At 34.1% G+C, this 25,575-nt stretch overlaps 1 protein-coding gene across 48 annotated transcripts in view; it reads right to left on the bottom strand.

Moving 5' to 3' along the window:
* PTPRD (protein tyrosine phosphatase receptor type D) overlaps positions 1-25,575 on the bottom strand; it is a 1,163,449-nt gene that overhangs the window by 975,148 nt on the left and 162,726 nt on the right. Inside the window, exon 3 of one of the 48 annotated variants that reach the window (XM_038124765.1) lies at positions 22,327-22,447. The exons of the other annotated variants lie outside the window; for them this stretch is intronic. The gene's annotated coding sequence lies outside the window, so the exon portion shown is untranslated. The remainder of the gene's footprint in view (positions 1-22,326; positions 22,448-25,575) is intronic. 48 annotated transcript variants of the gene reach the window in all.

The following is a 25,575-nucleotide window of genomic DNA, read 5'->3' as shown; positions in this document are numbered from 1 at the left end:
CATTTTTGGTAGATAAAAACGTGAATTTTTTTCTGAATTTTTTGTTTTGTGTAATTATAAAGAACAGCATGTAAACCCTTCATGCTGGAAAAGGAGAAGCTGAAGAATAATAAAAATTACAACTGAATATCACTTCAATGAATACTTTTCCACTAAAAATGAAATATCTACTTTCAATAATGTATACATGCTTCAACTTTGAACTGCAAAGTGTAAACTCCCCTAAGCTTCACCAGTCTACACCCATGATATATTCAACAGAATACACCCATACAGCAGATCTGATATTCATTACACAATCAAAGCAAACACTTAATTAAATGACTGGGCTGTTTCATAACACTGTTCATACAGGAAGATTACTTGTTTTATTATTCATCACAGCTTCTGCTGTGACATATTTTAAATATAAGATTGTAATAACTGTTTATTTCTGCCTCACAGGATGCTTCTCTGTTAACCACAATACATTCTCATACATAGAGATGGCTGATGAGAAGAGAGGACATCATTCTTTTTCTATTTGACAAATAGGTTTATGAAAACCATGAAGCCTATGCTACAACATTCATTCTTCTTCCACTGTCTACTCTAAACTATAGTTTAGATCTCAAAACTGAGCATACACATAAGTAGTAGAAAAGTATATTTATGGCATATTTTTAATAAAATACTTGGCTATGACTTTTAAAAATAAAGTGCATGTAAAAATAAAGCAAAATATGACACTTTAGGTCTAACAAGCTAACAATACTTAACATGGGTTTATTGTTGCCATATATTTACCAAAAATATTATTGTATTTATTGTCTTTTTGTGCTATGATTACTAATATCAGTCCCAGCAGTAGACCTTCTTACTTTTCTTTGACTGTTGACGGATTCCTTGATACAGAAATAATCTTTTGGGTGTGTTCTTTATTGGGCTGTGTGGTGAACTAAACAAAAAAAAATGGAGTAAAGGACCAGCTGCTTCATGTGATGGTGCCACTGAAAGAAATGCCTAACCTCCCTAAATTAACTAACCTGCCCAGTGGTAATATGATGCATACTTTCTGCTTTCATTTCAGGATAAAGAGAACTAAATAGAACTCTTGCTGATTCCTTGAATCGCAGAAGTGAAGCCTAGAAGACTAGGAACCATAGCCAGTGAAGTCACTGCAAACACCTTCAGTCAGAAGTGAAATGGAAATAAATGTTCAAATGAAAAAGAAAGACACCAACTTCTGCATGGTAATGTAAACTGTAAAAAGCACATCCTTTTTAATGGAATTTTATGATGCCTTTTTATGCTGACTCCAGAATCGGTTCAAAGTACCCATGAAAATAAATTACAAACTCGTTGTTTGGGTTTTTTTTCAACTATTTTATGGAAATTAAACTTTTTTCTAACTCCATTTGTATTGTATATTTTCTCATCCTGGTAAATATCACATTCAGAAAAGGTTTTCTTTGAAGAAAATAAGAAACAGTAATATTACTTTAATGACATATCTTCTAGTGAGTAATTGTTACTATTGTTCTGTTTCCAGGGACTGTAGTTCTAAAGTTTTTTTACACCCCCCTAGGAGTTGCTGCTGAAAAAAAGGTGTTGGTCTTTGTTGCTTTCTGTCCTAGTTACTTGTTCCTAATTCTGCCTTAGTTTCTGTTTCTGTTATCTTACTGAAGCACACTTTTGTTGGGAAGTAGAGGGGAACAGAAATACAGAGTAGTAGATTTAACTGTTCTTTGTGACTGATTCCAGTGCTAGAACAGACAAAACCAAAACCTAAGTTTATCTGAAATTCAAATTTAGTTATATACAAGATTTTATATAAATATATAAACATATAGGTATGTATTGTTTATCCACATGGTTCCACATGTATTTGTAGAAGAATGCTGGTTCAGCTTCCAATGTATGATTTCAGCTTTGCTTAGCATCTACCAAATTTTATCTCAAATATAATCCAGTTGTACAATCTTTTAAATTAGAAATAAAAACTGAATGATTAACACATCTAAAGAAAAAAGACTGATATGAAATTCCATCACAAAACCAAAAGCTGAAAGTGATTGAAAGCTTCAAGTTTTCAAAGCTTAAAAGCTCTGCAAGTGTTTGGTAAAGGAACATGCTTTTATACATGTCATAAGTCTTAAAAATCCTGCAGTGGGAAAATTTGAACTTGTAGACAACTGGGGAGGTAGAAGACAACTAATTTGAGAGTTCAGCTGTGTAAAATTAATATGAAATTAGCGAACACAGTCTGGGATTTTGAATTTTATTTCTCATTCCTGAAAGGTCCCTCTTTTTATCTCCTGCTCCTACTTAACTTCAGTATTCCCTATTCTGCTCAAGAAGAAATTTTAAATAACTGAAGATATTTCTGGAATATTCTTAATTAAAACTTAAGGCATGTAAAATATATTGTTTTACAGTTCCACAAGTCATCTCATACAGAAAAAAACACCAAATATCTTATTTGCTACGTAAATTTTTTCAGTTTATCATATCAAGCCACTCATACTACTTATGTTTGATTACCCCAAATTGTGTGGAAAAGGTAAATTAATAATTACATAACAAGAAAAAGTTATTTGAAGTATTTTCAACATAACAGAAACTTATTAGTCAGCAGTATTATTCAAAAAAGATTTCTGAATACAAATATACCAACTTCTGCTTTATAGTATTACGTTGTGGGAACCCAGGACATCCCTCTGGGTGCCCTGGATGGCCAGAGCTGCTGGCAGGGGGCTCTGAGACCCTGGCATGCAGCCAAAGACACATGGGGTTTTGATCTTAGCCCGTGGAACAAATTACCAACTCTGTATGAAGAATTACAAGCCACACACACAAGTTTAGGTATTGTAGTAGAAGTAGTCACGAAGTGAAAGGAAGGATTTTTGAGTGCTGTACAGGGGGGTTTTAAGCCTTGTACGCAGGGGTCCAAGTTTTGTACATGGGGGTAAGGGGTTTTGAGATGGAGGGATTTGGGTGTGCCCTGTCCTCCTCCTTTCTCCTTCCTAACCTCCATGTCTTTGGTGATGTTGGCACTCACAGATTGGTCTAGAGTAGAAAGTCACTATTCAATATAGATAGTAGGTATTGGGGGAAAAGTATAAACATGTAGTACGTAATATATGATATAAAGATGGCACCATCCTCCTGGGAGGGCAGTGTGCCTTTGTCTGAGCTGCTGAACGGGCCACAGCAGTTCAGGAGAAGAATCTTTTAGATAACCAACAATAAACAACCTTGAGAATGGACAACAGAAGACTACTGAGTCTTTCTCTGAAAGCACGGCTGTGAGGAGAGACTTTTCCATCTTTCGGGGTCACCCCAATCTGGCGGTGAAACCTGACATTATGTCATCAAAGTAAAATGCAGCTATTTTCTCTTTCTTATGAGGCAAGGTAGATCAGAATTTAAGATTTTCATACCAAGATGACAAACCAATTTTCTTTGACAGATATGGGAAGATAATAACAAGTGGGCTTGAATGATAGCAATAAACAAGGATTTTATCTTCTTTACCTTAAAGGCAACAATTAAACCTGAAAGGTAGCCCTGCCATGTTAACTGTCTGTGGCAAGAGAGTAGAATCATTTAACAGCTGTAAACTAGATTAAATCATAGCTGGCCATCCCAACCATGGTTTCCACTTAGTATCATGAGTAGGTAAGTGTTGAAAGACAATCCTATTCATTCACTATCACTGTCACTATTAAGGTCATACAAAGACAACAGAGTAAATGTGGAATTATGTCCTCTATAGCACTAATTGTTCTGACTAATATGTGTCTGTTACCAGTCTGTAATCCACTCAGAGGACTTCTAACTTTCTTTTTCAAATTAATGTACAGCTACTGTTTTCTGTGCTTGAGTCATGTCAAGACAGGAAGCACCAATAAATCTTTAAAAAATGAACTTAAATGTGGAAAGTATTAATAAGGTGAATAGACCAAAAAAAAAAATAAAAGAGTAAAAACCCCATAAGTTGAGGTAGATTAAAAAAAACCCAGAGAGAATGCTTCTGAAGGGAATAATAATGGGAAATATTCAAGAATTTACATTCTTAGAAAACTTGACTTCTGAAACTTATCAGCAGTTAAGGAATCTACCAAGGTTAATTCTTGAAATAATGGCTTTTTTGTTGTTGTATTTGTAGTTGAAAAAGGATCATGTTATCTCAAAATTTTATTTACTTTTTGATCTGCTTTCTAACTGACATTCATAAAAAATCAACTACATGGTCATTTAATGCATTGTTTTATGCTTAATTGAGCAAAATGCCATTCTATTATTTTAATGCAAATTTCTGTGCATTTCATTTTACAAAACCATTTAAATTTTATTATTCTCTATTTTAATTTACATATAAAAACTTGATTTTGAATTTTCTGTTCAAAGTATACTAAAAATGGCCAGTTGTTGTTCTTATAGAATACAGTATAATGAGCAAGAAAGCAACATATATATAAACCCTAAGTTTCTACTGCTTTATTCTGTGTTGATTCTTTGTGAAGTTTTAATAAAATATATAAAGAATATCTAAGGAAACACAGAAAATATCTGATTACATTACTATAATGCTCACAATTTTTTTTAACAGGAAGTAAACTTTGTGATAGATGAAAATCAAGGTCATTCCTACAAAGAACATTTGTCATCTAACAGCTTTTTCTAGTAAAACAGGTTAATGCTAACATACGCCAGGTTTCTTTATTCTTTTTTAATATTGTTTCTCTAGAAAAACAGATTTTTCAGTTTAAAAATAACCTTTTAGTTCAAAATCACCAAGCAACATGAAAGCACTGAGAGGAACTACTGAACTGCTATATCATTAATTATTCTACAAAAATGTGATTCCTTTTAGTATAAGATCATCTGTCTTTCAGACAATAAGCATTGCCACAAGGTATGCAGAATTGATTTATGAAGAAAATTTGTTTTCTGAGGAAGGTGACAGGTTTAATAAGGGATGAGATTTTAAGAAGACTCTAATTAATGTAATTAAGTAATTACCCCTTAACTATCAGCCATGTAAACTAAAACTCATATTGTCATCCCTCATAAGGGAAGAAAACAAAACAGTACAATGAAAATAAGAAATGCTAATATAATTTCCTAAAAGGTAACCTTATCAAGTTTATCTACCTTCTCAAAAATGGATACTCTACATATATGTGTTCAAAAGGTATGCTGTGGTTTTCTGTCTCATGCAAATTGTTCCCAGAACTGTTGGACATTTCTTGCAATGATGAGATATGTTCTGAAGACTTCTCTAGGCTACTTCACAACTGTCTTCCTGTAAGTTCCTACATGAATTTTGATTAGCAGTTAAGGAGTTTTTTCAACAGCAGCAACAAGATATCATGAGTAGTTTTCTGTATATCCATGAAAACTGATCAAAACTATTGCAGTTAGGCCCAGTTTAGATACAATGTGGGTATGAAGAGTGGGTTTCCTGAGGCAAAAACTGTGTATTTCAGCCTGAGTGTTATTTCTTCCAAGTCAATACAACAATTATAAGACTATCGGATGCATGTGTTTTTTCAACACTATTTTCAAATTAATTCGCAGTTGGCCTTGGCCCAGATGATGTTGCTGGAATGCAGATGGCAAATTAAGGTCTAGGAACAGGTAAGAAAATATGTACATTGATAGTTTTGAATAGATTTTGGGTGCACAGTACATGCTCACAGAAGAAGATGCAATGTTGGGCAAAAACATTTTTGTACATGTTTAATAGGAAGAATTTTAGAAATAGAGTCCATTATCAAAGTCCAGGTGCTGTGTCCTTTAAAAATATGCAGTATTTTTGCAGTAGTAGTTTTTAAGTTTTATTTAGAAGATTTGGGCTTCTATCATGATAAAGGGGACAGAAGCTCTGTGTGTCCAGTACAAAATGTCAGGTCCTCATGTATCTAAGTCAGAGAGGATAATAAGCTGCATTCTGCATAGGGAAATCATCAGCATAGGTTTGAATGACTACTGAGTTTATCAATGTCTGGCCATGAAAAACCATCTATAGCAGAGTAAGATTTCTTCTGACCATTTCTGAAATGCACAGAAACCACTTTTACCTGACAAATACATACATCAATAAGGACATGGTAACTTATGCCAAATCCCTGCTAAAAGACTTGCCCTGAACTTCCAGACCACAGGCAAGACACATACAGCTCAGATAATCATACAGCTCAGACAATCACATACAGCTTCAAGATAATCAATCTCAAATACAGAGAATTATTTTTACAATGACTTACAAGTAATTATAAAAGAAAAAAAAGGGTGAAAGAAAAGTCTATTCTATCAAGAAAATAAAACACAGAGATTTGCTAATATATTTGTATGGGATTTCCCAACCAGAAAATAGTTGAATTATAATATTATTTAGAACCCTGAAACCTTCGTTTTTAACAGGATAATGTGCTCTGATTTCTGAGTTATTACCAAAAAAAAACCAAACAAAAATAATGTTTCATAAGGATTAAACCAGATACATATTAAGTACTAGTCACACACAAAATCATTCCACTGGGAAAGACTCTCAAACACATGTGGCAGACTTAATTTGTCATGAACCCTAACTTATTTTATGTGCTGTACCATACACCAGTCTCAAAATATGATTTCTCACTTGAATGGGCATTTCATTTTTTCTGACTATTTGATTAATTTTACAAACAGTTTATCAAGCTTTATTTTCAGTACATTTATTGTGGATTTTGTTGAAAGAATGTGAGGATTTTTTTCTCCTTTAGAAAAGAACACTAGAGGACTTACTTGACCTTTTACTCAATAACTGCAGTATATATCTGTTGGAGAAAAATAGCCACTATTACCTCGTATAAATTATTCCTCTTTAGCTTGCTAGTTCGGAGGTCACAAGGATAACACTACAGGGTTTCCCTTGAAGTTAGTGGCATTTTGCTTATGATGAAAAAACTTTGCAGTTCAGGTATCTCTCATACTTGCAATACTCACTGTGATAAATGTTAGCCATTAAAAAGTATTTTTATAAGTATTGTTGTTTCATTGTAGAACAAAAAATACCTCATTCCATGACGTAGCAGTGGGTAGGTATGCCAGGTTTTCTTACAGTATAGGTAAATGTCTCTTTTTAAATAATTTATATGACTTCCTAATAAAATAGATTCTAGAACAGTGGTACATTTAAAAGTCCACACTTCAGAGAACTGGACACAGGACTGAAATACCCAAGTCCCTTAAAGTAGATGGCAATTGATCTGAGATAAGGTGGAATATTAGATCTGCGAGACTGATGAAGCAGTTTAAACAAACCTTCACAACAGATTCTAATCAATTTTTTTCTTTAATATATCTTTTTTTTTCTGCAGTTCAGACATACCTAAAGACATTCTATATAAGCTGGGTTTTTGATAAACTACTTAAAATGTCCTATTAAAATTTATTTCCTAAAAAGGTGATAAGTGGACAGAGCAGGTACAAGGTCTGAACTAAATTGCTGTGAAATATGTAAAAATAATAAAAAAAAATCGTTCAGAATTAATATTCTGCAGTCATCATGATATATGCTTCATCTATGCACCAACAATGGGTGCATAACAATCTAGGGCCAACAATGTCTCTTCATAAAACAGACTTCAAAGACTTTTTTTTTAAGAGTCCAGTGGTTTAGAAGCAGTTAGAAGGCTAGAAAATTTTGTTTTCTAAGACAAATTTTGTTTTCTGAGACAAATTTTGTTTTTCAGTAAGACAAATTCGGTTAGTTCTCTTATTTTACAAAAGAGGAAAAAAAGTGCATCTAGTTTAATGCATATCGGATTTCTAGTCTGTGATTTGCACTGGAAAACACAGGGGAGGGAAATTCTATTTAGTTTCTGTTGTTCGAGTGATTCCAGAAATTTGTTTCATGAGTAAAAAATGCAAACATTTCTGTTGCTGTGAAACCCATCTTCCCAAGTAGAGGCATCAAATGAAATCAGACTTGAATCAGACTATGAAGTGAATCATAATTAACTATTTTCATTCGTAAATTTCAAAATATCAGCATAAGCTTAAAGGGAAATTTAGCTGGTAGTCGATAATTGTTTTGTTCTTTTGCTTGTTTTGTTTTATTTTGTATTAATTCTGGCTAAAATCAGCTTCCCAGTTTTTATGGATGCAATTGAATTACTTAGCAAAATTTAAAGGAGGCTGTGAAAGACATTTTACTGTTACTAACACATACTCAGAATAAACCAGAATTTATGTTCACACCTCTTCTGGTTTTGTATGTACTTGTTAATGCAATACTAATTTATCTTCAATTATTTTCAGAGTCTGAGGCTTTTCCCGTGGTAAACAAAAAACTACCAGTAGTGAATTCTGCCAAAAGAAAAAGCAAGTGGGATGGTGTATTTTTTTTTCTTTTTACTTGTCTTTAATAATTAAAAGTCTTATAGATTGATAGTCTTGCAGGCATTTCTACTGAAGTAAATAGAAATGCTCACATTTGTAAACTATTTTGACAGAAGGATTTTTGATTCTTTTACAAAAAAAAATCAGGTTATGCATAGCTGAAGAGTGAACTTGTCAGGGTTTATTCAATGTTTTATTACTGAAAATGATGAAAAAGTGCAACTTTTTACATCATGGTTTTATTTAGGACTATAAACTTTGGACTGGACTCACTTCTATCACTATATTCTGTTGTAACTGGTATAAGTTCACAGATGGTCTTTAGTTGAATACAAAACTTGGGAACATTTTGATAGTCAAAATATTATCTAATCAGCATATCTCATTGGTTAAAACTCCTGTTTTGGTAGTTGGCATTCAAACAAAATACATTTTTAACTAATATTTAATTGGATTTTAAGTTCATCATTTATTAAACTGGATTGCATACTCTGATCTAACATTTTAATCACAGTTTATTTCAATTAAATGGAAATTGAAGACATGGCAACTGTAGAAGTATCAATTACAAAAGGTGAGGGGGTGAAGGAGGTGGGGGAAGAGGATCCACAAAATTAGTAAGACATTTATAGGAGTCACGTTCAGCAGAAACTAAGGAAAAGTTGTTTTGTTTTGTTTTTTTTTTCCCTAGGAAGATAAGAGATTTACCTGTGAGAATCAACAGGAGTACAGATCATGGTTAAAAGAGATATTTAGTAGGTATTTCGGACTGATCGTACCTGAAAGAGAGGGAGTTGCAACCACAATACAGCAGCAGATTGAAAAGAGCTAGGAGTTCAAGAGGGAGTTAAGGTAATAGAGGATGAAAGGAACAATGACTGCTTGAGGACATGGTTTGGAAGGAATTCAGAGAGAAACTGATTCCTGAAGGATTAGCATTACAAGCATTGTGGTGAGCTGAGAGTGGCAGGTTACCTTTGGTGAGATAGAGATATAAGAAATGGCTTCACATGGGACACAGGTCAAATTTAAGGCATAGAGGCTCAAACAAACAAAACAAGTATAGAAAAATTGTCTTCTGGGCTTTTTTGCTTACTTTTTGTTTGGTTGAGTCCTTGTTTGTTTGTTTTTAATAACACAACACCTCTCCACAGTGACAACATTTCTATTGTCAAGCTGCCTGGATAAAGGGTAATTTCCGCAGACACAAAGTGGGCAATGCTGGCAGCAGAAGTGAGGACAAAATACAACACAGGATCCCCAAACATACGCCCAGAGTCAGAGCAGACTTTGTCCTGTGTGTCCCAGGTGAGCCCAGGAGACTATGTGCAAATATAGTCATATTTACATGTTTACACATTTTCCTCTAATGGTCTTTCATTCTACCAGTGCATAGTGACTTATTCAAATGTAAATTGATTCAGAGTAATCTTCCAGGACTCTTGTCTTTAGTAGGAACTTAAGAACTAAAGGGCAAGCAAGAACTGTTTTCACCAGAATAACATCATTCTAATAGCTCAAGAGGCATTTTTTTCCTCTAAATTATGCTAAGTCAGTTGCTGCTGTCATTACTTTAAGTTTTCAAAGCGTTAGCAACAAAATTTCATATGGTTTTCTCTGAAATATGAAAGAATCAGCAAGTCACATAAGGACCACCAAGATTCTTCATGCTGGAACGAACTATAAAACTAATTGTATGTAATTCTATACCAAATCAAAAGGAATAAATGTCATAGACTGAAGTATTGACTTGATTTGCAAAGGAGGAAGGGCTGGGCTTGTGACACTACTGAATTTCAGATTGCAAATAACCTAGACTAAGCTAATACTGAGATGAATAATGCTAAATTACATTCCAATGATAATGAAAGAAGCCAAATCAATTTTATGCTTGTTATTTATATAGTGTGTATGTACGTATACACATAATCACTATGATAATATATGTACTTATATCTTTTCACATCTAATAATAAAGTCATATACACTTTATTCATGCATGTGTAGTATTCCTAGCAAGTCACACTCATGCTTTCCTTTTTGATTCCTTACCCTCACCTGTCACAGAACTTATCAGTAGTCAGGTGTTAAATGAAGATAATTTTAAAAAATAGTATACTGGAAATCTGAGACATCAATACTCATTATCAAGAGACAAATATAGTAACTTAGAAATCTGTCAAGTAAAACATTTGCAGCTGGATGGAATTTTTTAGTATAAAAATATCTTGTTTATCTGCTTACTTAAAGACAGAAAAGTAAGACCAGTCAATCACTGAAAAACAGTAATTTTTGAATATGTGATTTATAATGTAGACTATAATTTAAAAGTCACATCTGAAATACTTAAGAAAGGAGGAGATTAAATGAAATTCCCTTTAATTTAAACACTTTTCAAAATCTTCTGAAAAAAGACCTTTTGGAGAATCATACGGACACAAATGAAAGAGATAAGACTATGCATTATTTTTCAAATAAATTAATATTAATTAATTAAATTTCCACATGAAGATCAAAAACTATTTCCATATTTTTCTAAGCATTCTAGCACAGAATACAATATTCAAAGCTCAACAAAATACTAGGATTCCTGTGTATCAAAGCTGGAAATTTGCAGATTTCTTTCAGTAAATCACCAAATTATCTTTATCAAACTGATTCTTTACCTTCTCAGTTAAACTAGGAAAAGTGTTATTCTAAACCCTTGCCAAAACATTGTAAGAAAGTGATACACATGCACTTCTTAGATATTTTTTAACAAAACCTACTGTCTCCAGAAACATTATGGAAAAAATGGACATGAAAATTTTTTAAAAGAAGGGGCCGAAGTTCAGCATTTGAAAAAAAGGAGCCAATCTACTTTTGGGGGATTATTTCTTGTTCATGCTAGGAGAGCAATGAAATAAAGCATAAAGCTGGTTAACCTCATTAGTGGGTGATTTTCCTAACTTCAGGGAACTATTTTACTTTGAAAAAAAAATGGCAAAGAATTCTAAAACTGAGGAGATACAGAGGTATGAAGGAAGACAAGGAGGCAGCAGAATGCAACCTAACGTGGAATATAATTGTCTTGTCTAAGACAGACAAATGAAGTGTAACTGGAAAACAAAGTCAGGAGATTGCAAAAAGAAGCTGACAAATCCTGAGGGACTTGAACTCATGTTGGATGAACAAAATTGATTGACTAAGTACAATTCAATACATAAGATTGCTACAGGATTATATAAAAATTCCAGGTCGTGTGGTCCAGAGGAACTGACAGAACACTCATACAAGAGGCTTTTTTGTCTTAGAGTGTAGCCTTGACCAATAGGTTTTTGGATATTTTTAATGGACTATTTCCTTCTTAAATCTCAGGAACAGTTTGGTTTTCAATTATTAAAAGGTAAATGCTGGCCATAATTGTGTATACCACAAGTTACTACTTGATAGTAATACTGAAGAGAAATACTAGAGCGTTGAACAAATACCATGTCAAATCCATGATATGGATAGCTTTTTTAACACACCACCTTAACTTTCAAATAAAAAAATCAAATCCATTACATTAAAAAGAGTATGCTCATGTAGCTTTATGAACATCACTTGTGGAGGCGTTAATTTTGTATATGGGTTACTTGTTAAGACATGGAAGCTTTATTAAATTTTAATAAGAAAATGTCTGCAACTGGAAATTTTTTTACACAGCAAAGTAATAATTTGACAGGTAGTACTCTCAGATTCTATAGGATTTTTTTTGTATTATATGCATTCATCTTGCTATGGAGGGGTTCATACATGTTCAAAAGCCTTAAGGAGGACAAAAAGTTCTGTGAATTTTATTTCCTTCACATCTAAAGAAAGTAGCATAAAAAAAAATTCTCACCATTTCTAAAAAAAATCTTTCAGAGAAATATTCACCTTTTTCCCAAACACAACAGCTTTCTGCACCAAAGATTATACAAACTGAACTTGATTGTATTTCTTGCTCTCAGGGGAAGCTGCTTGCTATTTGGCAGCTCTTTGATTTGTGATGCTTTGATTTTGTAGCCTCTTATCTGTTTCATAATTCACACTCTCCTTGCCTTCCTTAGCAGCAAATATATTTTATCTCAATGGCAGACCATGCTGAAAATGAAAATACAAAAACCTTTGGAAGGCGTCCTTTATGTTTTCCCTAACTTTTTCACTTAGTACTTCTATATCCATGGGGTTTTTTTGATTGTTAGTACTCAGGTAGCATCACACTGTATGGTTTTGGTGAAACACAGTGTTATACCAATTTGTACTTATATTTGTCTCACTCTAGATAATTTTGAACTGTCCATGCAATTTGGGCTTTTTTTCTTATGGGTATGTAGACAGCAAGTCTGAGCATTACATCTTGGAAGCTTAGCATGTATGTTGAAGTTTGGTGGGAATTGATAATATCCATACCACTTTTTATTGTCTTCTCACAACATTTTACTGAAGGAGAAAACAAAAAATTTCTTTTCTCCTTATTTCTCTCCTAATTTCACAATATCCAAGCTTAAGAACCACATGAGAACTTCAATTACTTTTAAATCTATGAAAGACAGAGCTTTTTATGTTTGAACTCACTGTTCCCCAACTATCTTGTTATGCACATTATGCAAATGATTATTCTAATTTTCCCCAAGAAAATGTGGTCATATATGCATTGGTTTTGATAACTACTGAATTAATGATAAATTCCTAGCAATGACACCAAAAGGAAGAACTATGCTTCTGGTGTTATAATAAAATGGTTCTGTAATTCATTTATGATATAGGAAAGATCAATAAATACATGCTACATTCTGTAGCATTTTGAAACCAATACTCTCTCAAATATTCATTGCCACTTCAAGCTGGTTTTACAAATCTCAGGAAAAATGCATCAAATCTTGTCCTGGTATTATTATGCAAAACCAACCAAACAAAAAGCCCAACAACAGAAAAAAAAAACCCAAACAAAAAAACCCCAAAACAAAACAAGAAAAAACCACATCAAAAAACACCATCCATATTTCTAAAGATCAAACTTTCAATAATATTAAAAATAGTTTAGTAAAAATTAATATGTCATACTTTTAGCTTTGATTAATTAAGTATGGATTAATGCAAGGGTGATAAACAACTCAGTTACTAAAGAATTCTTGACATGAAAAATTCTGTAGTTTCTTCCAGGGGAAAACCATGAGAAACATAATAAAATATTTTTTTGTTACTGAACACCATGATTCTTGGCGACATTTATAAATTTAAATTATTGACACAGAGCTATCAAGACTAAACTTGTGCTGGAAAGTACTATATATACGTGCATGAGAAATAGGCATTCTTGAAATATAGCTTCAACAAAATGATAACAAATAGAGTCTATCACACATATCTGTGTAGCCAGAAGGGTGATGTAGAGGTAACTTAGCATTTTACTAGATAAATGTTATATTGTTAATATTTTTTGCTTGTACCCACCCACCTATTGAGAAGATAAATGCAGAAATAGAGCAAGTTACTAGCCATTAGCATAAATATAAATCCATCGTGTCAGATTTCATGCTCCTCATTGACCAGAAATCAAAATATGCACACATCTTCCATGCCTCTGAAGAGAAATAAATTTACTTGTAAAATGTCACAAATCATGTTAAAATAATTATTCAGATAATACGTTTGGTTTCTTTATCTGCTAGAATAACATACAGTACCTCCCATAACAGTAGAACTTTCTTTTAACACAGCTGATATGTTCACATATTTATACCATGTATTTTATTTCTTGAACAGAGAAACCATGTATTTTATTTCTTGAACAGAGCTCTACATTCAGTGTAGGTTTTTTTAATATTCACAACAATAATTTTTGAAGCAAGAGAGGAAGCATCTTGTCACAGATGAAAAACATCAAACTTATGCATTTTATTTTGTGTCTTATGTAAATACAAGAATGAACCAGATGTGTATTAATTAAGTGCGGGCAGATGACAACAAGGCACAATGGTACATTGCACCAGCTGTGAAGATTGCACACAGCTTTTTTTTCCCCTCCATCAGTCCATTTTCGTATTATCAAGAAAACATTCAAAGTGTCAGAAAAGGTGTTAAAAGATAATATTACTGAGAAGTAAAAATTCATCATTGCAGAAGCTTCAAAAACTTTTACCTGGTTTACATTGCAATCCCACTTTCAGGTGAGAGAAAAAGAAAGAAATTTAGAAAGTTTTATAGCTATTCCAGTTACCTTTTATCAGTCCTCATATTGCAGAAAATCAATGACTAATTAAGTAATTGCATCCCAAATAGTATGCCACCATGACAGTATACACTGTTTTAAGTTTGAATACATATGCACTCTTCACAAAACAGCCATACTGAAAATAAGCATTTTAAGGTTTAAATAAGTTAAAGGCCAAAAATATTAAAATGACACAAAAAAACCCCCAAAACCAAACAAAAAACCCCACCCAAAACCAAAACAAAACAAAACAACAACAACAACAACAAAAAAAACAAAAAACAAAAAACAAAAAACAAAAAACAAAAAACAAAAAACAAACAAAAAAACAAAGCCAAAGTACTTCCATTAGCTAAAGTGGGTTTTTACTTCCTTTCTCCTCCATTATGAAGTGAATGTATCCTTTGGCCAAATATACTATCATTTTAGGAAATAGTGAAGGTAGCGAGATGGGGACATGACTCAGATGTCATCATTAAGGAGAGACAAGAAAAGAAAAAGAAAGCTAGTTCCTCTTAAATAAGGAAGTAGTGAAAAAGTAACTGTAAAACAAGTAGGTTTTGCCATAGTTGCTCTTCAAGATTTTGAAGTTTAGCACATGCAAAACCTTTTGTCAAGTCTAGTGTCATAATCCTATTCACTATAATACTTAAAGAAATCAAAAATGGTAAAACAATACTGGACAAATACAGAAAAAGATATCATCAGATTCAGGTACTTACAGAATATATTTTAAAGATTATTCCTACTACCATCTGATTATTTTTGTGATGACAGAATGCTGCATAGCACCCATTGACACTTTTCCTTCCATAACCTTTCAGAATCAAATGTTCTTCTCAGGAAGTTGGCTCATATAAGCTTCTCCATTAGCTGCAAGCAAAATTAAGACTGCCTAGCAGAGAAAAACTAGATTGAATTACTTCTAAAAATTCCTTCCTCAATCAATAGCACCACAAAATACCCTAGTAAAAAAACCCCTTTTAATCGAAGTATATAAATAATATCAGAAAGTGTTTTTTGATATTACCTCATTTACTACTTAGTTCAGTGGCTTAGCTGTTTGGGGTTTTTTCAGAAACTTTAAATGGCTCATTAAGCTAGTTTTGTGTAATTTTATTGGGTTTGGACATTTAACCAAATGATCTTGAGTTCCATTTTACATGTACAACGGAATTTGCTTTAACTACCACTCTCTAAGGAAAATTAAAATTCCAATAAAGTAATCATTTTTATTAGTAAAGACTCCTAAATGTGCTAAGGTTATTGGTAAGCATTTTTTTTTTATAAGGATGCTGTATATTTAGTAAAAAAAGCAACATTTTCTTTCTCAGTAAATGGACAATGAATACACCTCCAAATATGCATTTTCAGCCTCTCTTAAAACATATTTGAAATTCAGATCAAATAAGCCAAACAAGTTAATAAAAGTAGTTTTGGTAAGAAGCAATCTACAGACAGTTCTGTTTTCAGCCTCCTTCCTGATACATTCCAATTTTGTCTGTGGTAGACTTAGATTCATTAGTCTTGCTTCACTATTGTAACCACACCTGAAATGTCCACTTGCTATGGAAATATTTACATTGAAGTGACAAAATTCAGTTTTCCCACCTCCTTGCAAAAGAGCTGTGACATATTTTTGGAGTATTTCTACTGTTTTCAATTAAATAATCTTCATTTGTCACAAAATATTTTTTTAGGTGAACTAGAAAAACATCAAGCTGTAAGCATATGGCTTCTCAGACTGTCCAGTAAGACGTTATTTTTAGTTGTAGGTTTAAATCACCTGAAGTAGAGGAAGATCACATTTTTTTTCTTTTGGAAAGAGGTAAAGGAGAATAAAACATCCACACAGAGACAGAAAAAAACATTGAAAAATTTCTGGTCCTGCTCCCCTTGTTGAAGAGCATTCCGACCTTATAACTGTGATCTCCATGAAACTTCAGGGACCCTAGGCTGTCCTCTGAGATGACTCATATTGGATCTGTGGCATTATATCTGCACAGTGAATTCAGCAGAAAATTCTTAAGAGATTATTATTTTACTTATGTATTGATGAGGATACGGACCTGATATTGGTCATTCTTGACCATTCCTCTTACAGCAACTTCTCATTCTCAGATATACAGCTACAAATATATATGCATATATATATATATACACACACATCTACATTTAGACAAATATACATATGTATTTATTATAATGTAAGTAACTGCACATATTTGGGTATATATATATGTTCAATTCCAAGAGAGATATAATAAATCAATACATTATTTCTAGCTCATACATAGTTCAAATAGTTTCTAGTTCTGTTGGGACTTTTAGATATTAAGACACAGGTTAGCTACAAAAAAATATGTCAATGCCTTTGCACATATAGAAACTTCTGCATAACACAGAGCACAGGGATTCTGACATTGTATCGTGAACTTCTTGTTTCTAGTCCATCTTCATCTAAATTCCGTTTTGATATAAAAAAATTAACAATTTAAGGACTCAGAGTTAATATTGCAAGAAAAACACAGTGGTAACCTCAATCTTCTCTTTCATGCTTTTTCATCTCAGAGGAAGACTGAAACAAGAGCAATGGTTTGAGTAATTTGAAAGCATAGCTCCTTCAGGAATCATAATGTCAGTGGCCAACCTAATAATATTGAGCAAAAGAGTTATGAAATTAATTATTCTTTGTGCCTTCTGATCCCAATAAACAAGTTGAATCACTTTCTGTTTTTCATGTTGAAAAGATCAGTGATCAAAAAGAAATGTGTTTCTCCAAAGAGGAAAAAGAGTAGCTTTAATTGCTAAAAATTGATGGGTAAAAACGTAAGAGTAAGGTCATTCATGTGAAAAGGGACTGATACCCTACCTAAGGTAAGTAGCCTACCTTTTTATTATCATAACAGGAATTATATTATTGACTGCTTTTTAAAACAGATATTTTTATGAAATTGTACCTATTAGATTCTCACATTTTTGGTAGCTCCCTCTTTCTTACTGACAAAGTGTGAATTGTGAATGATTGTATGACTCGGATTGCTAAGGTGTATCATCAGACGTGAATGATAAAGCTATTTATCTGCACTGCTCTTTCAGGAACGCAATAAAGTAATTACTGAAATTTCAAATTAAACATAAGCCTTACAAGCCTTTGTCTGATAACTACTCTTCAGAAAACTATTTTAAAAATCCTTGATAAAATGTTTAGCTAGGAAATATTTGCTGAAGAGACATTGATATCAAAGACAAGCATTTAGAACTTCACTTGTTGTATCACTGTGTGAATATAGTAGAAAAAATTCTTCAGTTTGTGGTTGCTTACACTAGATGGCACTGATAAAGTATTGCCCGATTAACTAAACGTCTTAATATATTCCTTTTATTTGGAATACTTTATTTCATTATTTAAAAAAGAAATTAAATAAGACATCGACATTTTTTTGCCACAAATAAAAGTAAAAGGGGAAATCAAAGGAAGAAAGAAATAATTTAGGATTGTCCATGCATATTTTGTAAATCTAGCAGTTTCTGAAGATTGGCTTCCTCTGGCAGTCACACAGACAAATTCACATACCATACGAGATGGAGTATTCTTGCCCCAAATGGAAGTAGCCTAAATTTAAAAACTGTGAAAACTGTGGTTGGGTGGGTCTTTTTTTTGGCTTTTTGTTTGCTGGCTTGGTTTGGTTATGTTTTTCTTTTTTATGTTGTTGTTTTTGTTTCTTTGTTTGGTTTTGTTTGTTTGGTTTTTGTTTTTGTTTTACCCTAGGAAGGGATGGTATTTAGAAGAGCTTTGATCTTCCAGCTCAGTCAAAGCAAAGCTTTTTTAGCATTCCTATTTCTACTGAGTAGGGCAGGGGCTTGCACATATCATTTTGTGGTCTCTCCAAGGAGTATTCAGAAAGGTTATCAAAGAATATGGGTAACACCTCTGTAAGGCTTATCTCTGCTTCTGTGGGGAGAGACACAAGCTTTTCTGGATGTAATTACCAGAGAAGGAAACCTATCTGAGTACTCTGAGCTGCCCTGCAACAGAGCTTTGCATCTTCAGGTAAAGCAGAAAGGGTCTAGAAAGACTAGTCTCACACACCTAAAATTGGTCTCTGTTCCCTAAAGTATACATTTTTGTATGTATTCAATCAATATACATCACAATTCCATTTTTATAAGATGATGTCCAAGAATCTGAAAGAGTAGTGCCAGCTATGTGCATAAATGTAAGTCATTACCTGTTGCACGTAAACTACCTTATTTGCAAAGGAAATGCATTATTGTGTTTCTTGTCATAAAAAATGTTTTCTTTATAAACTAATATTTTATCTAGTAACAGAGAATATGATATAATCTCTAATCTTTGAGGGTAGTTAAGATAATAACTTAGTATCTGATGTCTGTTATTTCCCTTTTTTTTTGTTCTCATTTTAGCATAAACAATGAGACTTTCAGAACAAGCAAGCAGTTATGCTATGGTTAACTGAATAGGTTTTTTAAATTAAAGAACAACAAAAACCCCCAAACCAAAACAGCTGAGCCATAGATTGTGTAATTATATATTTAAGTTTTTTCTTAAAAGTACCCTACAATTTTTTTTCTAACTCCACAGAACTCACTTTACACATACTACACCTATCTTTAGGCCAATTTACATGCAATAACAAGCAATTATATTTGAAGTAGTGAAATGCATTGGCTAAATGTCATTCTTGAAAGGATATGATCCAAATTCTCTAACATACTCTTTCACGTTTTCACCCTGTCCTTTGTTCTTTTTAGGTCTAAGCACTGGCTAACTGTAATTGCCATTGTTGAAGAATTCCTGAAGACACAAGAAAATATATATCATATATTGTTAAACAAAACGAAGATATTGTCATGGTGCCATGATGCTTGTTTCAGCTCACACCACATCTCTGCTTTCTAGATAAAAAACATTCTCTCAGGATATTTGGTATGAGCCAAAAATACCATTTCAAAGTCCTAATTTTTATCCCTCTTGCCTTCTATATCTTAAGCAGATGCTTTAATATTATCTTGTCAAATGCACAAATCAGAATTATTCTTGCACTCAGCATTGCAATTGAGAAGGTTTGTACAATGAGTTCAGAATAATTTCTTTTTCAGCTGTCAACATCTCGACTCATTCACTACTTAAAATACATGTTACAACTCATCCCTCTACTGGAAATTGATTGACAGCATCTTCTCTGGAAAGCACAGGGCAACAACATGGAATTAAGTAAAGATAGGTATATGGTCATAGAAAAAGCAAAAAAAAAATCATATATTTATTAGTTGTATGCAACATGCACAATTTCTAGGGATGTATCTAGAAATTCCATTCCCAAAGAAGCATGAAGATAGAATGTGTCTCAGGGAGGATAATTATTCTTTTAATTTCCTTTACAATGGACATTAAAATTCATTCTATGTAATAGCTTAAAAAAATTACTATAGGCCAAACTGGAATAAATTAAATGAGTAGTTATTGTATATGGATGCTTAAAGTGTAAAAAAAACACAAACAAAAAACCCAAAAAACCCAGCCAACCTAAAACCAACCAACCAACAAAAAAAATTTCCAAATACAGAATATTTCAATACAGGAGTCATTTGCAGATTCTAGACTCATTATTTGTCCTGATACAATACTACAGGTCTGGCAAGATTCCAGCACTATCAGTTACCTGATACACAGATAGGCTTGGTAAAATATTTTTGCAATTACAGACTTATATCATGACTATAATATAACCTGGAAAAAAATAAAGCTTTGTACTATAAAAAGAGATGTTTTAAAAATGTTAGTTAGCTTTGTTGAAACTGACTTAAACTAAAAAGAAAGAAAACCAGTGTTCTTCAGAATTTCAGAAGAAAATATTGCACCACACCACATGTTCTCGTACTTAATTTTCTAATAAGCTTAAGAGTTCAAAAATAGGTTCCATTTCAGCTGCATACACTAAAATCTCATATTTGTACTACAGCTTGCTTATCACATCAACAGGTTTATGATTTTGCCTTACAGTTCATAAATTGATTTAAGAATGAAAAAATGACTCATGTAGCCTGCAAGAAATACAGAAAGGTCTTCCAAGATGCCAGGGATCAGTCTAGGAAAAGTAAAGCACTGACAGAATTAAATCTGGCCAGGGATGTGAAAGGCAACAAAAAAAGCTTCTACAGGTATGTTGGTGATAAAAGGAAGACTAGATAAAGTGTGGGCCCTCTCTGGAAAAAAAAAGAAAAGAAGAGCTGGTTATAGTTTTGCAGGACATGGAGAAGGCTCAATAACTTCTTTCCCTTGGTCTTCACCACCAAGTGCCGTAGCCACACTGACAAAGTTGCCAAAGGCAAAGGCTGGGCCTGGGACAATGAAGAGTGGTCTGCTGCAGAAGACTGAGCTTGAGAACGCCTAAGGAACCTAATGGCAAACAAGTTGATGGAAATTGATGAGGGAACTGGCATATGCAGTGAGTAAGCCATTATCCATTATATTTGACAAGATGTGGCAGTCTGAAGAAGGTCCCACTGACTAGAAAAGGAGAAAAATAAGCCCCATTTTCAAAAAAGGAAATACAAAGACCCAGGGTACTACAGACCAGTCAGTCTCACTGCTGTCCCTGGCAAGATCATGGACCAGATCATCCTAGAAAATTATGCTAAGGTGCATGGAAAGCAAAGAAGTGAATGATGACAGCCAGCAAGGCTTCATTAAGTGCAAATTGTGCCTGAAAAATCTGCTGGCTTTCTATCATGAGGTTACAGTGATGGTGGATAAGGAAAAAGCTACTAACGTCATCTACCTGGACTTGTGCAAAGCGTTGGACACTGTCCCATACAACATCATTGTCTCTAGAGTGGAGAAACATGTATTTGATGGGTGGACCACTTGGTGGGTAAGGAATTGGCTAAACCACTGCATTCAAAGATTTGTGGTCAATGACTCAATGTCAAAGTGGACAACTGATGAATGGCATTCCTCAGAAAATTCCTTCTTGTATTAGAGCCAGTACTTTTTAACATCTTTGGTGACACGGTGACATGGAGAGCGGGATTGAGTAAGCCCTCAGCAAGTCTGAGGGCTTACTCAATGCTTGCCAGCACCAAGCTCTGTGGTATGGTTGACGCACTGCAGGGCAGAGAAGTCAACCAGTGGGTTTTTGATGCACTTGAGAGGTGGGCCCATGCAAATGTCATGAACTGCAATAGTGGCAAGTACAAGGCACTGCACTTGAATGGGGGAAATCCCTAGCAAACTATAGGATCAGCTAAGAATAGATTGAAAATATCCTGAGGAGGAGGACTTGGGGGTGTTAGCTGACAGCCAGCTCAAACATGAGCTGGAAATGTGCACTCACAGCCCAGAACAGCAACTGTGTCCTGGGCTGCATCCAAAGCAGTGTGACCAGCAAGGCGGGGAAGAGCATTCTTATCTGTCCCCTCTGGAATGCTGGATCCAGCTGTGGGGCACTCAGTACAAGAAAGATGTGGATCTCTTGGACTCAGTCCAGAGAGGAGCCATAGAAGTGATCACAGGGCTGGAGGGTCTCTCCTTTGAAGAAGCTGTTCAGCCTGGAGAAAGAAGTGGAGATCATATTGTGGCCTTTCAGTACCCTAAAAGAAGGCTGAAGAAGGACTTTTCACAAGGGCCTGTAGTGATAGGTTGAGAGGGAATGGCTTCAAACTGAAAGGAATAGGTTTGTATTAGATACTAGAAAGAAATTCCTTACTTTAAGGGTAGTGAGGCACAGGAACAGGCTGCCTAGAGGAGCTACAGATGCTTCATCCCTGGAAGTGTTCAAGACATGGCTGGACAGGACTTCAAGTAGTTTGGTCTAGTGGAAGTTGTCCCTGTATATACATTAAAATGTGTATAAATTATTTAAACATAAAATATTTAAACATAAAATAGTTTATCTCCCTTATATTCCATCTCAGACAGGCAGTTATTTTGAGATAAGAATGGTTAAGAATTCTGTACATAGTGTTTTAACTTTAGCACAGCTCTGATTGCATTTAGGCACAAGTGGTTAAAGAAATCCTGCATACCTAGAACACTAGTTTTGAGATTCACAGAAGACAGGAGCCAATAGCTTCAATTACTAAATTATGGATGAGAAAATGAATTGATTTTTCAAATTCTTAAGTGCTTAAAGTACTGCAGACATTTTTCAATACAGTGGGTAAACACAGAAAGGTGCATTTTCAGATATCTCAAGAAATGGATATATATTTCAAAATATTGTGCTGTTCATGTCTTATTCTTGTGACTCAATACTTTTAGGAAATTTTACCTCAAAGATATGCTATGTGGAATTAAAAAAAAATTAAGGAGAAATGGTATGCAAACACTGCATTTTATAGATAATTGAGGAAAAGGCTGAGGAGCTCTTTTAAATATTAGTGTGTAGAGAAAAACAAAAGCACTATCTACAAATTTTTATTTTGGAACACAGCTTAAAATACTGCTTTTGAAATAGTACTATATAAATGCATTAAGATGCAATGCAATATTTAACTAACACAGATCAACTGAAAAAAATTGTAAGAATTTTATGTGTAACCACAATATTTATCGCGATGTTCACTTTCCCCCTTTGAATAGGATAGCATAGCTTTGATCCAATAGGAGAAAAAATTGGTGTAATGGGATCTAGTATACTCTTTGAGCATTTTTCAGTCTGCTATTGAACTAATCCTATCAACTTCCTTCTCTAACTCAACTAACCTAAATTTTACTTTGATTAACAAAAACTGTGAATTAATAGTAGTTTTTGCCTTAGTTAGGCACTGAAAAATTCAGTGAAATTTAAAAATTTCAATGAAACTTGACATAGTATAATGGGCCGCTAAACTAGTATTTTTTAGCACATTTACTGTATTATTTTCAAACCACTTTTGTGGACTTTGTCTTTTATTTTACATGCTAATAAACATAAATTTTAAAGACTATGATATATAAAATATTTCATGTATTTTAAAACACCAAGGTCACATGCCTTTTGCCTTCACTGGAGGTTATTTAGCTTGGACTGAAAGACTACCAAATTAGAGATCTCATCCATTTCATCAACAGCTGAGTTTGAAATTGTGAAAAAATACTTATGACTTTCAGGCAATAAAGGTGCAAATTGCTTACCCTAGCAAAGGAACAGAAAAGAAGGAGTTTAACTCTAGTAAGACTTATTTCAATAAAACCCTTTGAAACTGGCAGCAAGGGGTAGCAGAGAATATCTTTCCCTCTATTAAAAAACAAAACAAAAAAACCAACAAAACCCCCCCCCCCAAAAAACCCCAGAAAAAAAACAGAAAAAAAACCAAAACAAAAAGCAATAAAAACGTGGTTTTCACACTTTTTTATTCTTTGAAACATATGGTAGTCCAAAAACATTTTAAATTTAATTTATTCGTATGTTAAATTTCATAGATTGCACTCATAATAGATGAGAAACCTCAGTTCATTTTATTGTTACTGACATACAACAAAACAACCTCAACAAAGCACCACATTAAAAAAAGTTTGAGACACTGAACCCCAGTCTTCACCAGTCCCTGGAGAACAGGCAAAAAGCCTGGAGTGAGACTGATGTATACGTGTTGATAAAGAGTCAGCTTACTGAATACTCAAGGAAACCAGACATAAATTAACATCTTTGCCCTAAGGAATGCATCCAAAAGCCAGCAGTGCAGGGCCACTAATTTTTGAACAAATGTAGCAATTGGAAGAGGTGCTTGAGAACTGAAGGCTAGCACATTTCCTTACCTTCAACAGGGGCAGGAAGGAGGATTCATGGAACTACAGGCCCATCTGGCCCTACCTCCATACGTGGGAAGATGGTAGAACAAATAATCCCGGAACACTTGCCAGAAACAAGAGCTACCTATGGTGATCAGGAGTAGTAAACACAGATTCACCAAGGGGAAGTCATGCTTGGCATACCTACAATCAAATCACAAGTTTCTATATGAGGGAAAGGAGAAGATATTGTCTAGATTGAAATAAGTAAGTCTTCTGACACCTTTTCCCGTAACTTCCTCATAGTAGAGAGAAAGTAGTACAGGCTGGATGAGCAGACAGTGAGATGGGCTGAGAGCTAGCTGTGTTAACAGGCCTAAACAACAACAAAATATAGGAGAGTAATGAGCACCATACCCCAGGGTCCACTCATGTTCAATATCTTTATTAATTATCAGGATGATAAGGCAAAGTATACCCCTAAAACATTTGATTATGATGCAGGACTGTCTTGACTGGGAGGTCAAGATAACATGCCAGAGGGCTGTGCAGCCATCCAGACCTTGTAAGGTTGGAGAAATGATGTGACAGCAACCTCACACAGGTAAATAGAAAGCAGTGCAAAGTTCTGGATCTTAGGAGGAAGGCATACAGGATCCATGATGGGCAGTATTCTTCTTCAAAACTATTTTACAGGGAAGGCTATAGGGGATCAGATTTGCACATGGAAACAGCAATGTGTCCACAGGACTAAGAAGGCCACAGAACTTTCCACCTAGAGTGGATTAGGGTGGGACATTTCAAGTAGGTCAGGAGAGGTGGTCTTTCCACTCTACTCAGCACTGGTGAAACCACATCTAGGGTATTATGTCAACTTTTGATTTTCCCAGTACAAGAGAGACATGTAGCTACCAGAGTGTATCCAAGAAAAGGCCACAAAAATTACTTAGGGGCTCAAGAATCTCTCCTATGTAGGAGAGCTGAGAGAACTGGAAATGTTCAGCCTGGAGTAGAGAAGGTTTAGGATGATGTCTTCAATTTGTGCATATATATGGGGTGCCAGTGTAAAGAAATTAGAACCAGGTTATTTTCAGTAGCAGCCAGTGTCACGACAAGAGACGATGGACACAAACTGAAACACAGGTACTTCCATCTGAACACCAGGAGGCACTTTTTTTGCTGTGAAAGTGGCTAAGCACTTGCACAGGTTGCTCAGAAGGGTTGTGAACGCTTCTTGAAGATA

Source organism: Motacilla alba, chromosome Z (assembly GCF_015832195.1).
Source record: "Motacilla alba alba isolate MOTALB_02 chromosome Z, Motacilla_alba_V1.0_pri, whole genome shotgun sequence".
Classification (NCBI taxonomy): Eukaryota; Metazoa; Chordata; class Aves; order Passeriformes; family Motacillidae; genus Motacilla; species Motacilla alba.
This window is presented reverse-complemented; position numbering and strand designations above follow the sequence as displayed.